This window comes from Ranitomeya variabilis, chromosome 5, assembly GCF_051348905.1.
Source record: "Ranitomeya variabilis isolate aRanVar5 chromosome 5, aRanVar5.hap1, whole genome shotgun sequence".
NCBI classification, from domain to species: domain Eukaryota; kingdom Metazoa; phylum Chordata; class Amphibia; order Anura; family Dendrobatidae; genus Ranitomeya; species Ranitomeya variabilis.
In genome coordinates this window covers 206,555,222-206,572,645 of record NC_135236.1, presented here as the reverse complement: position 1 = coordinate 206,572,645, position 17,424 = coordinate 206,555,222, and the positions used below count along the sequence as shown (strand labels likewise).

The following is a 17,424-nucleotide window of genomic DNA, read 5'->3' as shown; positions in this document are numbered from 1 at the left end:
AGGTGGGGTGGGCCTTAATTCCCACCGACGGGATAGTACGTCATATGCGATCGGCCGCGCTCACGGGGGGACCGCTGCCGGGTGTCAGCTGACTATCGCAGCTGACATCCGGCACTTTGTGCCATGAGCGGTCACGGACCGCCCCCGGCACATTAACCACCGGCACACTGCGATCAAACATGATCGCAGTGTTCCAGCGGTATAGGGAAGCATCGCGCAGGGAGGGGGCTCCCTGCGTGCTTCCCTGAGACCCTCGGAGCTGCTCCGAGCGTCTCTTACCTCCTATCCCTGCAGGCCCCGGATCCAAAATGGCCGCGGGGCTGCATCCGGGTCCTGCAGGGACTTCTTCTGGGTCCGGAGCAGGCGCTGGTAAGCCTGCAGCGCTGTAAGTCAGATCGCTGATCTGACAGAGTGCTGTGCAAACTGTCAGATCAGCGACCTGTGATGTCTTCCCCCGGGGCAAAGTAAAAAAGTAAAAAAATTCCACTTGTGTAAAAAATAAAAAATAAAAAAATAATAATAATTATATATATATATATATATATATATATATATATATATATATATATATATATATATATATATATATATATATATTATTCCCATAAATACATTTCTTTATCTAAATAAATAAAAAAAAAACAAAAGTACACGTATTTAGTATCACCGCGTCCGTAACAACCCAACCTATAAAACTGTCCCACTAGTTAACCCCTTCAGTGAACACCGTAAGAAAAAAAAAAAACGAGGCAAAAAACAACGCTTTATTATCATACCGCCGAACAAAAAGTGGAATAACACGCGATCAAAAAGACGGATATAAATAACCATGGTACCGCTGAAAACGTCATCTTGTCCCGCAAAAAACTAGCCGCCATACAGCATCATAAGCAAACAAAATAAAAAAGTTATAGTCCTCAGAATAAAGCGATGCCAAAATAATAATTTTTTCTATAAAATAGCTTTTATCGTATAAAAGCGCCAAATCATAAAAAAAATGATATAAATGATATCGCTGTATTCGTACTGACCCGAAGAATAAAACTGCTTTATCCATTTTACCAAACGTGGAACGGTATAAACGCCCCCCCAAAAAAGAAATTCATGAATAGCTGATTTTTGGTCAATCTGCCTCACAAAAATCGGAATAAAAAGCGATCAAAAATGTCATGTGCCCGAAAATGTTACCAATAAAAATGTCAACTCGTCCCGCAAAAAACAATACCTCACATGACTCTGTGGACCAAAATATGGAAAAATTATAGGTCTCAATGTGGAGACGCAAAACTTTTTTTGCTATAAAAAGCGTCTTTTAGTGTGTGACAGCTGCCAATCATAAAAATCTGCTATAAAAAAACGCTATAAAAGTAAATCAAACCCCCCTTCATCACCCCCTTAGTTAGGGAAAAACAATAAAATTAAAAAAAATGTATTTCCATTTTCCCGTTAGGGTTAGGGCTAGGGTTAGGGTTGGGACTAGGGTTGGGGCTAAAGTTAGGGTTAGGGCTGGGGCTAAAGTTAGGGTTAAGGTTTGGATTACATTTACGGTTGGGAATAGGGTTGGGATTAGGGTTAGGGGTGTGTCAGGGTTAGGGGTGTGGTTAGGGTTACCGTTGGGATTAGGGTTAGGGGTGTGTTTGGATTAGGGTATCAGGTAGAATTGGAGTTTCCACTGTTCAGGCACATCAGGGGCTCTCCAAACGCGACATGGCGTCCGATCTCAATTCCAGCCAATTCTGCGCTGAAAAAGTAAAACAGTGCTCCTTCCCTTCCGAGCTCTCCCGTGCGCCCAAACAGGGTTTACCCTAACATATGGGGTATCGGCGTACTCGGGACAAATTGGACAACAACTTTTGGGGTCCAAGTCCTCTTGTTATCCTTGGGAAAATAAAAATTTGTTGGGCTAAATATCATTTTTGTAGGGAAAAAAAAAAGATTTTTTTATTTTCACGGCTCTGCGTTATAAACTGTAGTGAAACACTTGGGGGTTCAAAGTTCTCACAACACATCTAGATAAGTTCCTTGGGAGGTCTAGTTTCCAATATGGGGTCACTTGTGGGGGGTTTCTACTGTTTGGGTAAATCAGGGGCTCTGCAAATGCAACGTGACGCCTGCAGACCAATCCATCTAAGTCTGCATTCCAAATGGCACTCCTTCCCTTCCGAGCTCTGCCATGCGCCCAAACAGTGGTTCCCCCCACATATGAGTTATCAGTGTACTCAGGACAAATTGGACAACAACTTTTGGGGTCCAATTTATCCTGTTACCCTTGTGAAAATACAAAACTGGGGGCTAAAAAAATCATTTATGTGTTAAAAAAAAAAAAAAATTATTTTCACGGCTCTGCGTTATAAACTGTAGTGAAACACTTGGGGGTTCAAAGCTCTCAAAACACATCTAGATAAGTTCCTTAGGGGGTCTACTTTCCAAAATGGTGTCACTTGTGGGTTTTTTTAATGTTTAGGCACATCAGGGGCTCTCCAAACGCAACATGGTGTCCCATCTCAATTCCAGTCAATTTTGCATTGAAAAGTCAAATGGCGCTCCTTCCCTTCCGAGCTCTGCCATGCGCCCAAACAGTCGTTTACCCCCACATATGGGGTATCGGCGTACTCAGGACAAATGGCACAACAACTTTTGGGGTCCAATTTCTTCTCTTATGCTTGGGAAAATAAAAAATTGGGGGCGAAAAGATGATTTTTGTGAAAAAATATGATTTTTTATTTTTACGGCTCTGCATTATAAACTTCTGTGAAGCACTTGGTGGGTTAAAGTGCTCACCACACATCTAGATAAGTTCCTTAACCTTCGTCAGGCTGCATAATTTTACAACGTTAACAGGCTGCAGAGGTACAATTGTACCTTCATATATACCTCCACTGTGGGAAGACTTTCTCCTTTAATTGGTTTCAGACTGCAGAGATGTCACGAAATTTCAGCCCTCTACGGTTTTTTAAAAAAAAGTTATTGCAATTTTAAAACGGAATAGTTACAATTGTACCTACTCAGCCGGACAAAGGTTAAGGGGTCTACTTTCCAAAATGGTGTCACTTGTGGGGGGTTTCAATGTTTAGGCACATCAGTGGCTCTCCAAACGCAACATGGCGTCCCATCTTAATTCCAGTCAATTTTGCATTGAAAAGTAAAATGGCGCTCCTTCGCTTCCGAGCTCTGCCATGCGCCCAAACAGTGGTTTACCCCCACATATGGGGTATCAGCGTACTCAGGACAAATTGTACAACAACTTTTGGGGTCCATTTTCTCCTGTTACCCTTGGTAAAATAAAACAAATTGGAGCTGAAATAAATTTTGTGTGAAAACAAGTTAAATGTTCATTTTTATTTAAACATTCCAAAAATTCCTGTGAAACACCTGAAGGGTTAATAAACTTCTTGAATGTGGTTTTGAGCACCTTGAGGGGTGCAGTTTTTAGAATGGTGTCACACTTGAGTATTTTCTATCATATATACCCCTCAAAATGACTTCAAATGAGATGTGGTCCCTAAAAAACAAAAAATGGTGTTGTAAAAATGAGAAATTTCTGGTCAACTTTTAACCCTTATAACTCCCTAACAAAAAAAAATTTTGGTTCCAAAATTGTGCTGATGTAAAGTAGACATGTGGGAAATGTTACTTATTAAGTATTTTGCGTGACATATCTCTGTAATAAGGGCATAAAAATTCAAAGTTGGAAAATTGCGAAATTTTCAAAATTTTCACCAAATTTCTGTTTTTTTTCACAAATAAACGCAAGTTATATTGAAGAAATTTTACCACTATCATGAAGTACAATATGTCATGAGAAAACAATGTCAGAATCGCTAAGATCTGTAGAAGCGTTCCAGAGTTATAACCTCATAAAGGGACAGTGGTCAGAATTGTAAAAATTGGCCCGGTCATTAACGTGCAAACCACCCTCGGGGCTTAAGGGGTTAAATTCTCCAACGGCTGCATCCGGGGTCTGTCTCAGGTGTATGGGCACTGCTAATGGCATTGTCGAAGCCATAAATTCCTCGCACTGGTTTTACAAGCACTTCGCAATCAGTGTTGCAATTTGTTATTAAAAAGAAGGAATGTTTAATTCCCATAGTTTACTACTTGTTGCCAAGATTACTGGTAACCACTGCAGTCCATCAGAGGTGTCATGCCTCATGGGGAAGGAGTGCAGCGCTCACAAGCTCTTTGCTGTAGAGCTTCAAGCACTGCTCTGATGCTGGCCCTATTGCTGCATGCACAGGTGCGCTCCTGAAGACAAGTAAAGAACAATGCTTTAAGTGGTCCATACATATAAGATAGCTGATGGCCAAGAGCTGGTTGGCCATTAACTATCTTTCCCAAACTACCCCATACATATGAACGTTTTGCTTAATCGAGTCTTCATGTGTTTTTAAAGGGGAGAGCTGAGAAAGCCACTGCTGTACTATAAGGACGGCTTATCTCCTACTAATGAAAAGGGTAGGCTGTTAAAATTCACACTGTTGGGACCTTATCATTCCCTTCAGACATCATCTGTCTGGGAGATTTAGGAGGCCCTCATACACACTAGATTGTCGGTGAGTTTGGGTGCCTATAGTCTAATATATATGGAGGCCTTTAGCCTAAGTCTATCGTATGTTTTTTTTTTTTGTTGTTTTTTTTTTTAAGTAGAGCATATTGATGTAATTGACTGAAGTCCACTTCTTAAAACAGCCTTCTTTTAGCCAAAATTAAGAGGTGCTTCTTTTGGATTGTCTTCTTTAGGGGAAAACCACATTAGAAAATTACACAAATGTTCACAGATTTTACTGTTCTGGTTTGCAGGTGTCATGACCAACTGGGAGAGCCCATGAGGTGCCAAAACAGCATAAGTGACCCCATTTTATGAATTACACCTCTCAATGAATTCATCTAGGGGCGCAGTAATCATATTGACACCATGGGTGTGTCACAGAATTTTATACCATTGGGCAGCCATGTGGAGAGACTCGGGAGGAACGGAGCGCTATTTGCCTATTAAAGTGAAAGGGTCTCTGCACATGTCGGTGTGTTTCCACGGACCGTATGTCAGTGTGTTTCCACAGACCGTGTGTCCGTGGGCAAAACCCACTGACTTGTCTCTTTTTTTAATGTCAGCACGGGCCACAAAACATCCAGCACACGTGCATACGCATAACACACATGGATTTAATCCATGTGACATGCATTGGCGCTGGGGAAGAAGTGTTACAGTAAGCGCAGTTCCCCGACGCCGGGTGCTGAACACTGCTCTCATCATTCTCCCCTGCTTGTGCTGATCGCCGTTAGAGCAGGGGAGAATGATGAGAGCCGGGTTTAGCACCCGGCGTCGGGGAAAACCCATTAATGGAACTCTTCTTCCCTGGCACCCGTCCGTGTGATACTGATGCGGCACACGCATGCCACACATGTGTACTGCGCATGACCGGAAATTTCTCAGCTCTGGAGACCGGGATGTCGTCATGATCGGGTTACGATAGCAGCGATCGGGACCCCGCGTCATGCCGCGGGGTCTCTGATCTAAAGGCATAGGGGCTGTCAGCCCTCTGCTTGCTCTCGGAATGCTGCGATCATGTTTGATTGCAGTGTTCCTGGAGTTAAAGTGCTGGGAGTGGTCTGTGACCACTCCTGGCACGTAGGTGTCAGCTGTGAGAATCAGTGGACACCCGGCTGCGATCACTAATGACATACTATTCCGTCCGTGACCTGGGACTTACTACCCATGGACGGAGTAGTATGTCTGATGGCAGAAAGGAGTTAATGGACAAAGAAAAAAAAATAATGTAATTTTGTACAAAAATGACAGTAAATTCTTCATTTATTTTCTAATAACATTAGCATATAAGCTGGTATGGGTATTACAGGTAGGGATGTATAAGGCTACTTTCACACTTGCGTCGTACGACGCACTACGAATTGCGTCGTTGCGACGTACTGACGCAAGCAGTGAAAGCGCCGCACAACGGGGGCAGCGAATGTTGTTTTTCAACGCATCCGCTGCCCCATTGTGAGGTGCGGGGAGGAGGGGGCGGAGTTCCGGCCGCGCATGCGCAGTCGGAAATGGCGGACACGACGCACCAAAAAACGTTACATGCAACGTTTTTTGGTGCCGATGATCCGACGCAACCGTCGCACGACGGTTGCGTCGTGTGGCAATGTGTCGCAATGCGTCACTAATGTTAGTCTATGGACAAAAAACGCATCCTGCAAGCAATTTTGCAGGATGCGTTTTTTAGCCACAACAACACATTACGACGTGCAGTGCACGACGCAAGTGTGAAAGTAGCCTAAGGGTGAGACCTGTCCCAGATTTCACTGTCACTTCCCAAAGCTTAGGCTTATCTGCTTCCAGAGAAGTGAGTAATACGATGGTGACAAACTACACACATCACACAGAGAATATTGCAGAACATTACTATTCTTTATTAAAAAATATGCAGTACAGACACTCAAAACCACTTAACCCTTTTCCAACTGAGCAATTTTCTGTTTTTGCGGGGGGTTTTTTTTCCACCTCCTTTTATTCTGAGAGCTATAACTTTTTTATTTTCCATAGAGACATGAGGGCTTTGTTTTATTTATTTATTTATTTTCTTCTTTTTTGTGGAACGAATTGTAGTTTTGAATGACGCCATTAATTTTACCAAACAATGTACTGGAAAATGTGAAATATTCATATACGGTATATTTTTGTTTTTTGGTATTCTTTGTGCAGTAAAAATTACCTGGCAATGTGAGGTAAGTATGATTACAGCAATACCAAAGAAAAATATGTATTTACCGTATTTAAAGGCAATATGTCAGCAGTTTGTTTTATGTAGTCTGAGAGAAGCATATTATATTGCAAGTGAGTTTGATTCCAGCAATGTGTCACTTGCTGGGCTTTGTGCAGCTTTGATAGAATTACCGTTTTCTCTGCTGTAGATGTAGCAGTGGTCAGAATGCTGAGTTGTGTATAACTCCGCCCATACCTCTGATTGGCAGCTTCCTGTGTACATGGTGTCAGCAAGCTGCCAATCAGTGGTGGGGGCGGGGTCAGAGTAGACTGGCTTGCATGTGAGCCTTAGGGTACCGTCTCACAGTGGCACTTTGGTCGCTACGACGGCACGATCCGTGACGTTCCAGCGATATACATACGATCTCGCTGTGTCTGACACGCAGCAGCGATCAAGGACCCCGCTGAGAATCGTACGTCGTAGCAGATCGTTTGAAACTTTATTTCGTCGCTGGATCACCCGCTGTCATCGCTGGATCGGTGTGTGTGTGACGCTGATCCAGCGATGTGTTCGCTTGTAACCAGGGTAAACATCGGGTTACTAAGTGCAGGGCCGCGCTTAGTAACCCGATGTTTACCCTAGTTACAATTGTAAATGTAAAAAAAAAAAAAACACACTCACATTCCGGTGACTGTCACGTCCCCCGCCGGCGGCTTCCCGGACTGACTGTGAGCGCCGGCCGTAAAGTAAAAGCAGAGCACAGAGGTGACGTCACCGCTGTGCTGTGCTTTACGGCCGGCACTGACACAGTCAGTGCGGGAAGCTGACGGCGGGGAACGTGACAGTCACCGGAATGTGAGTATGTAGTGTGTTTTTTTTTGTTGTGTTTTTTTTTTTTTTACATTTACAATTGTAACCAGGGTAAACATCGGGTTACTAAGCACGGCCCTGCGCTTAGTAACCCGATGTTTGCCCTGGTTACCCGGGGACTTCGGCATCGTTGGTCGCTGGAGAGCTGTCTGTGTGACAGCTCTCCAGCGACCACACATTGACGTACCAACAATCACGGCCAGGTCGTATCGCTGGTCGTGATCGTTGGTAAATCGTTTAGTGTAACGGTACCCTTAGTCTTCTACTGATGACCTGCTGATAAAACAGATTGTACTGAAACTACAACACAGCCCAATAAGTGTCCTATCCTTGCAATTGGGCTCACTTCCCCTATATATTATGTTGCTTTCAGATGAAATAATAGATTTTCTAAGACTTGTATCTTTTATCTGTCTGTCAATGGAGCTATACGAGGGCTTGCTTTCTGCCTGACATGCTGACTAGTGACTGGACTGCTGCGAGCAACATCACTGACTAGCTCAGTAAAGCGCTGCGTGAGCGATTACCTCCCGTCAGTGTATCGGCGGCTGTCTTTGAGAGCAGTCACCTCACTGATATGACTGCTCTCAAAGTGATCAGGATTGTCGTGGGACATTATGGATTATGATCTCTGTGGACAGATGAGGAATATTGTAGTTTATTTTTGTTGCAGGAGACTTTGGCTTCAGTGGATTAGGCATTATGGTTTAATTGGATTCATTAAAGGAGTCTGTGTCATAATTTTCAAATAGAGGACTTTATTCTGGGTGTCTGTGTTTTTATACAATATCACTATGGGGTTACTAATGGATAGGTGTCTTAGACGCCTCCATTACTAACCTGTGGGCTTGATGTCACCCAACAATACAAAGGTGATATCAACCTCACAAATATGAACCCCACTTGCCACCGCTACAGGGCAAGTGGGAAGAGCGAGGCCATCTTATAGATGCGCCTTTTCTGGGGCGGCTGAGAGCTGATGTTTTTAGCCTCGGGGGGGGGGGGGGGGCATTATTCATGGCCCCTTCCTAAGCTATTAATATCAGCCCACAGCTGTCTGCATAGCCTTTGCTAGTTATTAATTATAGGGGTACCCCATGTAATTTCTTTTGGGGGGGGTCCCCCGTTTTAATAGCCAGTAAAGGATAAGTATACAGCTGTGAGCAGATATTGGCCTGGGAAGCCCCATTCCTAGGCTATAAACATCTGTCCCCAGCCGTTGGCTTTTCCTCTGCTGGTTATTAAAATTGCGCGGGAGCCCACACGATCCATCCGCGGCTGTTATCCGGTTAAATGCCGCTGTCAATCTCTGACACCAGCATTTAACTTGCGCTTCCGGTAATCGCGCCTGAAATCCCACACATTGGTTACCCCACCGCCGGAAATCCACACATTTCTAGCAGACCTCTATGGTTGTCATAGCCAGATTGCTATGAGCGCCGACCGGTGGTCTGCTGCGTAAAGGCGATCATCTGTTCATCGCCTGTATGTAGCAGCGCAGATTGGACAACTGCAGCTTCTAGTCTCCCATGGAGACTATTGAAGCATGTAAAAAAAAATAAAAAATTAAATATTTAAAAAATATAAAAGTTAAAATCGCCCCTGTTTCGCCTTGTCCAAAATAAAAAAAATTTTTTTAAATCAAGCATGCACATATTTGGTGTCGCTGTGCCCAGAATCGCCCGATCTATCAATATAAAAAAATTAACCCGATCTGTAAATGGCTTGATGAGAAAAATTTCTAAACCCCAGAATTGCGGTTTTTTTGGTCCTCGCTACAATACAATAACAGGAATCAAAAGATTGTATCTACACCAAATTGGTATCAATAAAACATTAGCTCGGTGCACAAAAAATAAACCTTCATCCAGCCCAGGAGCACAAAAAATGGAGATGCTACAGGTCTCGGAAAATGGCATAACTTTTTTTTACCCAAGTTTGAATTTTTTTTTCCACCACTTAAATGAAAAAAAGAACCTATACATGTTTGGTGTCTGTGAACTGGTAATGACCTGGAGAATCATAATGGTTGGTCAGTTTTAGCATTTATTGAACATTATAAAAAAAAAAAAAAATTGCACTTTTTTTTGCAAATTCACTGCGCTTGGAATTTTTTTTCCCTTCTCAGTACAAGATATGTTAGAACCAATGGTGTTGTTCAAAAGTACAACTTGTCCCGCAAAAAAACAAGCCCTCACATAGCCATTTTGACCAAAAAATAAAAAAAGTTATGGCTCTGGGAAGAAGGGGAACAAAAACAAAAATACCTCCGGCCATGAAGGGGTTAAGATCACCTGGAGGAGCCAGAAGGCTATTGAAACAGTGTTTTGTGGATGGATGGGTCCAAAATAGAGCTAAAAGAAGCACAGCAGAAAGAGAAACTCTGCATTACTGCACAAAAAAAACCTCATACCATCTGTGAATCATGGTGGTGGTCCTGTGCCGGGACTGCTTGCCACCATGGATTGAACAAAGAATTCTGAATTCTACCAATCAAATTGTAAAGGAAAATCATGGACATCTGTCCATGAGCTGAACCTTGAGAACATGTCATGCAGCAAAGCGCATGTTCTACAAAAGAATTGTTTGAGAAGGATAAAGTTAAAGTTTTGGAATTTCTAAGTCAAAAGGGAGCAGTTCATGAGACAAAATCCATCAATATAACAAAATTGAAGCTGTTTTGTATGGAGTAATTTGCTAAATTTTCTCCAAGCCTAGGTGCAGTAATCAACAATTACCAGCAATGTTGAGATGCTGTTACTGCTGCTCAAGGAGGGGAGAGGGGGTCCCTCACAGACCTCAATAAAAAATAAAAAGTTTAATGTTTTGTCAGATTTGTTTGCTTTGCTTCTCTTTATCCAGTATTAGAACTTGTTTGGAAATTTAATGTAGACTTAGGTGACATTTATGCAAAAACTTGGAAAATTTGGAAGGGTTCACAAACTGTCAAGCTCCATTGTAGATGTCCAGAAGTGAAGTAAATGGGATCGCAGGCAGACACTACACATAACGCTGCTCCCTTTGCTCTTTCCCCGCTGGTGGAAGCTGCACTTCGGAGCTATGCTATGGTCTGTGCCTGGGACCCCAGTGCCCTCACCCCATGCTGTCTAAGTATCCCTTTTTTGTATACAGACTTTTTGGGGGTGTCACAATTCTTGTACGTTATATTTTACAAACTACACACACCTTTTTATATTTTTATTTTTGCCACCATTGTTACTGCTGACAAAGGCAGCATATATTCAAGGATTACATACGTTCTATAAGCTGGTGTAAATTTTGGTGGGTCAGGAGTCTACTCTCACTTTGGAGTTGGTAACGCTGTGGTTTTTATTAGTTGTCTCTAATAGTATATTTAGTTTATTCAGTTTTAAGTGGCCTTAAATGTGTCTTTGTTACATTTTATATTTGCAATATATTACTGAAAATCTGTATTTTCTCCAATATTGTGGGTGATGCAGTTTCTCTCCATGTTGTATTGCCTTTTTTTGATTGCAAAAAAAAGTGTAAACGCTATCCAACCAAAGTCAAGTTGTGCCAAGGTCTGATCTCTGCGCTGCTGGATGATATCCACAGTGTCTACAACTTGGTTTTAGATGAATGAATAAACATGGATTATACTCACTTCGGTCGCCTTGGTCCTGCTGGATTCATTTTTACTAACCTCAAATATTAAAACCTTACCCTGCTTCATTCATAGTGATGTCCTGTGTGAATAAGGTCTGAGCAGGACCAGGTCCCAAACATGGACACAGCGAGTGAGGAGCTTTATAAATGTGTGATATCCAGCTCAAAGGAAAGGAGGCCACAGCCTTACCTGCACTAAATGCAGAAACCTACAGATAAACTGAAAGAAATGAACTGGAGTACAAGTTGGTATACATGCAAAATAGGAGCATGTTCACACTGGCCAAAAAACAGACAAAACCTGAGACCGAAACAAAATATATACCCTCCTGTAAGTAAAAGCAATAGTGCATATAAATTACTAGCTGTTTCCAGCCAGCTAACGCTCGGCATGCTCATTGCTATCTAATTAACGCTGCTGGTGACTAAACTAAAGTAAATAATGACAACATTCAATAGCGCTTACGCAGGTGGTAAATTAACTTAAAATTAAGTTAATAACCCTCGTGTGGTAATGTGTGAGGACCAAGCCTCGAATGTTAATGTGTGGGGACGGAGCCTTGTGTGGTAATGTGTGAAGGGGCGGGATTATCTGTGGTAATGTGGGGGCACGGGATTATCTGTGGTGGGGGGTGGGATTATGCATGGTGATGTGGGGGCGGGCGGGGTTGTGTGGTTTGGGGGGGCTACTGTGCAGGGGGCGGGATTAGCGAGTGGGGGGGCGGGATTATGCGTGGTGATGTGGTGGGAAGCGGAGCTACTGTGCAGGGGGCGGGATTAGCGAGTGTGATGTGGTGGGGGGCGGGATTATGTGTGGTGATGTAGTGGGGGGTGGGATTATGCGTGGTGATGTGTTGGGGGGCGGGATTATGCGTGGTGGTGGGCAGGATTGTGTTGTGATGTGGGGGTTGGGATTGTGTGTGGTGGGGGTTGGGATTGTGTGTGGTGGGGGGCGGGATTGTGTGGTGATGTGGTGGGGGGCAGGATTGTGTGTGGTGATGCGGGTTGTGCGTGGTAATGTGGTGGGGGGGCTACTGTGCAGGGGGCGGGATTAGCGAGTAATCACAATGAGATAGATATAGATAGATATATATATATATATATATATATATATATATATATATATATATATATATATATATATATATATATATATATATATATATATTATAGAGAGAGAGATGAGGTACTTGGTAAATACGTTTTTGATAAAAAGAAAAAAAAAAAAGAAAGCATGAAAGCCACTTCATCAGTGTCAAGGTGGGTTCTTATAGTTCTTTTCAAACTGTGTACTATAGAGATGGGCTTTCAGTGCAGTTCAGGTCAGGATAAGGACAAGCATAGTACATGCTTGGAAGTGAGTGAAAGGAAGTTCCAGCACCTATAGCTCTGATAGAATGCTGAATATGGTAAGTTACAGAGCATGGAAATCTAGGCAGTTCCTGTATATATCAGACTGGCAAGGACACCAAAAGTAGCTTTAACCATGTTTAGGGAATGAGGTGTGAGACCGTGCTCTTACCCTACATTTGCGGGCTAGGGCCGGTGCCATTTAGTGTCTGGCTATCTAATACAGTACAGGATGTGTCTGCTTCGTATGTTGCTGAATGTATGATACAGATGGTGGCTGTCACTTCAACACCTAGAAGTCTTCAGACACATCTAATCAGATGTAACCTTGCTGTGCCGCCTTGATAATAAATGCCTGTCGGTGATTATCAGAAGTGGAGGCATTCAGATCACTGTGATAACTGACAGCCTAATTCATTCATTACACAGCTGGCAGGAGGATGAGTGCCCCTCACATGTGCCATCATGGCCAGAGCTGCCCGTCATGCCGTGTCCTCTCTGAGGCTCATTTGTGTCAGGTCTGACATGTATTTTGAGGTTCGAATTGAAACAGCTGGTATTTCTTCCACCCTTGAGTTCCTGTCTTGAGTAGATGCACACTTATTCTAGCTTTTTCTAATATCACATAAACCATTTGATCAGCGTCAGATCTGTGATTCTGAGTTCATCCAGGCGCTCGCCAGGCGAGCAGGAGCCATTTACCTCTGTACACGGATGGCGCTGTATGAGCTGTGTCCTACTTAGCCACTTGTATCCCAGCCATCCATTGTCCTCCTGCAGTATGGATGTGTCATGTAGAGACTGGCTGAGAGGCTGGAGGACCAGCTGGCCAGATGAGGCTAATTGATCCACACTGTAAGAGGGGGTGGATAAGTGCACATAATAAAGAGGAAGGAGTGGACCCTGCCGTGAGCTCCGTTTTAGTGCTTCCTATTGAAAACCTCCATCATGTTTGGCTGAGTGTTTTCTGCCTACAGCGCTGCACTCGCCTCTGCCTGATGGGCCATGATGTCTCCTTTGTTGATTTCTCCCTATCGTAAATTGGATGCTTGATTTTGATCTGTGTTTTTGCTGGGCAGATTATACACTCACCGGCCACTTTATTAGGTACACCATGCTAGTAACGGGTTGGACCCCCTTTTGCCTTCAGAACTGCCTCAATTCTTCGTGGCATAGATTCAACAAGGTGCTGGAAGCATTCCTCAGAGATTTTGGTCCATATTGACATGATGGCATCACACAGTTGCCGCAGATTTGTCGGCTGCACATCCCAAAGATGCTCCATACAAGGCAGGATGGATCCATGCTTTCATGTTGTTTACGCCAAATTCTGACCCTACCATCCGAATGTCGCAGCAGAAATCGAGACTCATCAGACCAAGCAACGTTTTTCCAATCTTCTACTGTCCAATTTCGATGAGCTTGTACAAATTGTAGCCTCAGTTTCCTGTTCTTAGCTGAAAGGAGTGGTACCCGGTGTGGTCTTCTGCTGCTGTAGCCCATCTGCCTCAAAGTTCGACGCACTGTGCGTTCAGAGATGCTCTTAGGCCTACCTTGGTTGTAACGGGTGGCGATTTGAGTCACTGTTGCCTTTCTATCAGCTCGAACCAGTCTGCCCATTCTCCTCTGACCTCTGGCATCAACAAGGCATTTCCGCCCACAGAACTGCCGCTCACTGGATTTTTTTTCTTTTTCGGACCATTCTCTGTAAACCCTAGAGATGGTTGTGCGTGAAAATCCCAGTAGATCAGCAGTTTCTGAAATACTCAGACCAGCCCTTCTGGCACCAACAACCATGCCACGTTCAAAGGCACTCAAATCACCTTTCTTCCCCATACTGATGCTCGGTTTGAACTGCAGGAGATTGTCTTGACCATGTCTACATGCCTAAATGCACTGAGTTGCCGCCATGTGATTGGCTGATTAGAAATTAAGTGTTAACAAGAAGTTGGACAGGTGTACCTAATAAAGTGGCCGGTGAGTGTACATACTGTATAAAGGTACCTTCACACGAAACGACTTTGTAACGATATCGCTAGCGATCCGTGACGTTGCAGCGTCCTCGCTAGAGATATCGTTTAGTTTGACACGCAGCAGCGATCAGGATCCTGGTGTGATGTCGCTGGTCGCTGAATAAAGTCCAGAACTTTATTTGGTCGTCCGATCACCGTGTATCGTTATGTTTGAAAGCAAAAGCAACGATACCAGCGATGTTTTACACTGGTAACCAGGGTAAACATCGGGTTACCAAGCGCAGGGCCGCGCTTAGTAACCCAATGTTTACCCTGGTTACCAGCGTAAAAGTAAAAAAAACAAACAGTACATACTCACCTGCGCGTCCCCCAGCGTCTGCTTCCTGACACTTACTGAGCGCCGGCCCTAAAGTGAAAGTGAAAGCACAGCAGTGACGTCACCGCTGTGCTGTTAGGGCCGGAGCTCAGTCAGTGTCAGGAAGCAGACGCTGGGGGACGCGCAGGTGAGTATGTACTGTTTTTTTTTTTTTTTTACTTTTACGCTGGTAACCAGGGTAAACATCGGGTTACTAAGCGCGGCCCTGCGCTTAGCAACCCGATGGTTACCCGGGGACCTCGGCATCGTTGGTCGCTGGAGAGCGGTCTGTGTGACAGCTCCCCAGCGATCAAACAGCGACGCTGCAGCGATCGGCATCGTTGTCGCTATCGCTGCAGCGTCGCTTCGTGTGAAGGTACCTTAAGGGTACCGTCACACAGTGGCATTTTTATCGCTACGACGGCACGATTCGTGACGTTCTAGCGATATAGTTACGATCTCGCAGTGTCTGACACGCAGCAGCGATCAGGGACCCTGCTGAGAATCGTACGTCGTAGCAGATCGTTTGAAACTTTCTTTCGTCGCTGGATCTCCCGCTGTCATCGCTGGATCGTTGTGTGTGACAGCGATCCAGCGATGCGTTCGCTTGTAACCAGGGTAAACATCGGGTTACTAAGCGCAGGGCCGCACTTAGTAACCCGATGTTTACCGTGGTTACCAGCGTAAAAGTAAAAAAAAAAAAACCGTACATACTCACATTCCTGTGTCCTTCGGGTCCCTTGCCGTCTGCTTCCCGCTCTGACTGACTCCCGGCCGGAAAGTGAGAGCAGATCACAGCGGTGACGTCGCCGCTGCACTCTGCTCTCACTGTACGGCGGCACTCAGTCAGAGCGGGAAGCAGACGGCAAGGGACCTGACGGACATCAGATGGTGAGTATGTACGGTCAGGGCTGCCATCAGGGCATTACAGCCATGACTGGCGTATGGGGCCCAGTGGGCAGAGGGGCCCGCATCGGGGGCAGAGCGCTGGACACAGGAGGGGGCAGAGCGCTGGACACAGGAGGGGGCAGAGCGCTGGACACGGGGGGGGGGGGGCAGAACGCTGGACACGGGGGGGGGGGCAGAACGCTGGACACGGGGGGGGGGGCAGAACGCTGGACACGGGGGGGGGGGCAGAACGCTGGACACGGGGGGGCAGAACGCTGGACACGGGGGGGGGGGGGGGCAGAACGCTGGACACGGGGGGGGGGGGGGGGGCAGAACGCTGGACACGGGGGGGCAGAACGCTGGACACGGGGGGGCAGAACGCTGGACACGGGGGGGCAGAACGCTGGACACGGGGGGGCAGAACGCTGGACACGGGGGGGCAGAACGCTGGACACGGGGGGGCAGAACGGAGAAACGGCATGATTGGAGACACGGGGCAGGATGACAGACACTGGGGCATGACTGGAGACACTGGGGCAGGAATGGAAACAGATGGGGCAGAATTGAGAAATGGGGGCCTGATTGGAGACGGGGCAGAATGGTGATACGGGCATGATTGGAGACACTGGAGGCAGGATTGGAGACAGATGGGGCAGGATCATGGGGCAGAATGGATACGATGGAGACAGATGGGGCAGGATGGGGAGATCATATGGGGCAGGATGGATACTCATTAGGGCAGGATGGGAGAACATATGGCTGACCCCAGTAATGAGACACACGGGGCCAGGATGGCGAATATTATTACCATAGGGGCTAATTAAGGGTTATTATTACTGCAGTGATGTATTTATTTTATTTTTTGAGTACACTGTTTTAAATGGAGGGGCGGTCCTATTACTGTGTAGAGTGATACTATGTCGCCTTCTTCATGTGGTGTAATGTAGAAGTTGGGAAAATTAAGTAATGTGTTCTGCAAGTGGAACTCGAGGTAACTGTTATTTCCTGCAGAAACGAGTCCTGGCTGCATGAAGTGATGGTGGTCTGTGCGGGATGAAAGATGAAGGACTTCACCTAGAGACATCACTGGTAAGTCAGTGTTACCTATACATTGACACTATACACTGTATACTATATACAGAGGTCCTGTGTATAATATCACCAGTGATCACTGGATTACCTATAGACTATATACAGAGCTCCTGTGTATAATGTCACTGGTGATCACTGTATTACCTGTACACAGACACTGCATACTAAGTACAGATCTCCTGTGTATAATGGCACTTATGGTGATAGTATTGTGTTTTTTTAAATTATTGATCAGTATTGTAGTATTCAGTCACTATGTGTTGGTAATATGTGGTCTGGTCATGATGTTGTGGTATTTGTTCCTTGTATTTGATATTATTCGATCACTGTGGTGGTAATATGTGGTCTGGTCATGATGTTGTGGTATTTGTTCCTTGTATTTGATATTATTCGATCACTGTGGTGGTAATATGTCATCTGGTCATGGTGTGGCGTGGTTTTAGTATTATAGGTCACTGTGGTGATATGGTGTCTGGTCATGGTGCTGTGGTATTTGTTCCTTGTATGTGGTATTATAGGTCATTTTAAAAATTTAAAAATAAAAATATACCTAAATTGT

At 44.8% G+C, this 17,424-nt stretch overlaps 1 protein-coding gene across 1 annotated transcript in view; it reads left to right on the top strand.

Annotated features, from left to right (window-relative positions):
• Positions 1 to 17,424, top strand: part of LYSMD2 (LysM domain containing 2) — a 34,689-nt gene that overhangs the window by 9,613 nt on the left and 7,652 nt on the right. The gene's annotated exons all lie outside the window — the stretch shown is intronic.